This window comes from Vombatus ursinus, unplaced genomic scaffold (genome assembly GCF_900497805.2).
Source record: "Vombatus ursinus unplaced genomic scaffold, bare-nosed wombat genome assembly UNPS02003292.1, whole genome shotgun sequence".
In the NCBI taxonomy this organism is placed as follows: Eukaryota; Metazoa; Chordata; class Mammalia; order Diprotodontia; family Vombatidae; genus Vombatus; species Vombatus ursinus.
This window is the reverse complement of record NW_020943070.1, coordinates 13,640,859-13,644,054: the sequence shown is the minus strand read 5'-3', so window position 1 is coordinate 13,644,054 and position 3,196 is coordinate 13,640,859.

The following is a 3,196-nucleotide window of genomic DNA, read 5'->3' as shown; positions in this document are numbered from 1 at the left end:
ACACAACCTACTATCCATTTTTAAGACCTAGTGAGACACTAAGTCACCACACCATAGTGGGGAGAGACGCCATCTGGAATCCTTGCTCTTTGGGGCAGAAACGCTAACGTATTTCTGCAGAGTCCTCCAATGGGGGTGAGGTGGGGAGGATTTCCTATTTTAACTAATTATCATTGTTATCTAGTTGCTGGTACCTATACTGACACCTATACTAGGTGCTGATTCTACTCTGAAGAAGGACAAGTGCTATCAGTGTTCTAAATTTCAGTATACTGGAGAAAAGTTCTGATCATGCTACTCTAGTTACCGCTCTGGAGCTGGAGACTTTGAAGCCAGACACTACAGCTCCTAGACCAGAAGTTATTACACTATTCTAGCCATTTCTACATTCTCTCATTTGATCCTGGCAACCACCCTGTGAGGCAAGTAATTTAAGTATTAGTCTCTCCTTTGGAAGAAACAAGCTTAGAGAGCTTATATTAGTTAATATTTCTATAAGACTTGATGATTTACAAATGTTTTCCCCACAAAAGCCCTGTGAGACCTTAGGCACAAGAATTATGACTTCCATTTTACAGATGAAATTAAAGTTGAGTGAATTTAGGTGACTTACCGATGGCACATAGCTAGTATGAGAGCGAGAATTTGAGCCCAGTGCCATTGGCTCTAAGTCCATTACTCATTTCACTGGTGTATGTTATAGTTCAAAGATCACTGGATAAAGAAAAACCATGAAAGATTTCTGACCTCTGAGCAACACAGTCATCAATTTGTGATTTCAGAAGACTGAAGTATGTGTCTACCTGTTGGCACAGAGTAGATGAACCAGGGATATAGGACAAATTTTCAGACATTGCCAATGTGTTGATTTGTTTTGCCTGAATATATATATATATATATACACACACACATATACACACACATATATATGTACATATACATATATCTATATGTGGGTGTATATGCACACACACATATCTGTCTATATATATCTATAGGTATATCTATAGGTATATATGTATTTGTTACAAAAGAGAGCAAAGGGAAAGGAATCTGGTGAGTAGTGTGAGTAATGTCAGAGTGTTACACACATATATACATACACACATACATACACACATATAGGTGTAGGTGTATATGCGTGTGTATGTGTGTGTGTATTCCTCAGGTGTACGTGGCACCTTTACTAAAAATTTGCCCTTCTAAGCCATAAAAGCCTCAAAAACAAATGCAGAAAAGCAGAAATACTAAAAGCATCTTTACTGACCACAATGCAATAAAGCTTATAATCAATAAAAGACATTTGAAGAACAACCCAGATGGAGACAAAATAATTTAATTCTAAGGAATTGGTGACTCAAGAACAAATTGGAGATACAATATGTAATTTCATCAAAGAAAATGATAGTGATGAAACAGTAATTTATCATTGGGGAAAATTCACATTTCAACCACTTTCATCAACAAAAGAGAAAGAACAGTTCAGTGAATTGTGACTGAAGAAAACAACAACAAAGAGAAAAGCGTTGAAGTGGAGGATGGAGATGATGAAGGAATGTTTTTGTTCCTACTTCAGTATTGTTGGGAACCACAGACTCAATACTGAAATCATTGTATGCAGGTACTTTATCACAGGAGAAAGGTGAGATGTTCTCACGATCACTTTTATCTTTCCCCTTGGATATTTAAGCAAATGATATCCCTGAAAGCCAAAGAGGACTTGGCAGGGGTAGAAAAGGGCAGCAGACTGTGACAGGAGGGATTGTGGGAGAATAATCCTTAGCTTATGGGTTCAGGTTGAAGGGTAGGAGAGACATTTGGGGATAATTACACTCTGGGCCAGAGAGTAGACTCCCACTCACGTAGGGATAGATGTCCTCATTAGAGGGAGGTGATAACCAGAGGACTGGGAAAAACAAAAAGGGTAGCAGGGAAAAGGGGGAGGAGATATCATCTGAGGATGATGGTTTTGCTTCTGATACTACTTTTCCAGATGTTTTGGAGTAGAGCTATCCTTCAAATCCTTCTTTCTGCTCCAGTCCTAGGGTTCTGTCTTCAATGAGCTTCTGACTCTACTATAATAACCTTCTGACCAATTTATGATTTGGTGACACCATGACTATTTTGGCTTTGGAAGGTGGCTATAGTTTTAGACATCATTTTTTTCTTCTTTTTGTGGAATTTTCTCTATGTACTGTTTCCTTTTGGTGTATTATTCACTAACTTAGAACCAGGATCTGGGTTATTCAATGGTAGGCATAAGCATGGCCTTGGTCCTGGTGTGACATGGCCAAGAACATGACAGGACCAAGAAAAAGGGGTGGAATATTTGTTTTTCCCAGGCCTTGAGCCCTGGGACTACATGACTATTCTCTGGATAACTATTAAATCACACATGCAGCTTTTAATTATGAACTCTAAGAACAGGCAGTGGCTAAGGCCTGCTCTGGGGCTTTATATAAACTCATATCAAGAAAAGAGAGCAGTTCTTTGGATTGGATGAACTGTTTATTCCCAAGCAAACCATTGTTACTGACCTGACTGTGTCGTCACGGACCTGGAGAACTGCATCTATATACTTTTGCTCAATATTTGCTTATATATCTTTCCTTAGTGTTCATTTATATTTAGCAAAAGTTTTTTATTAAATTAATTGCCTTGCTGAGTCATTCTCTCCAGATTCAGAACTTGTATTTAAGTCAGCCTACCCTTGGCCCAAGACACACCTTCACTTGCCAAGCACAGATGTAGCGCCCCGTAGCTAAGTACAAGTACTGTCATACTGACTACAAGTAAAGGTGACCAGGATGGATAATCAAGCATGGACCCTCATAGTAACTACTGCATTTTGCTCTGGTAGCTTTCCCAGACTATTTTCAATATTAATGTGAAGGTTGCCGCAGCATGATTTAATGGAAAGAGAAAAGAATCTAGAGACAGAAGATACCGGTTCAAATATCAGTTTGGCTACTTCCTATTTTTGCTTGCTTGGACATTGCCTTTCCCTTCTCCGGTCCTCAGCGTTTCATCTTGGGTACGTGGCGTTGGGAAGGAATGGCCTAGAGGCGCTCTAAGGTTCTCTCCCAGGTCTAAATCTATGATCTTATGATCATTTCCTCCCATGTTCAGGGAGTACAAGGGCAAAAGCAATATTCTCTTCCCTCCATTCTGAGAAAAAGAGTGATTGTACTATCTC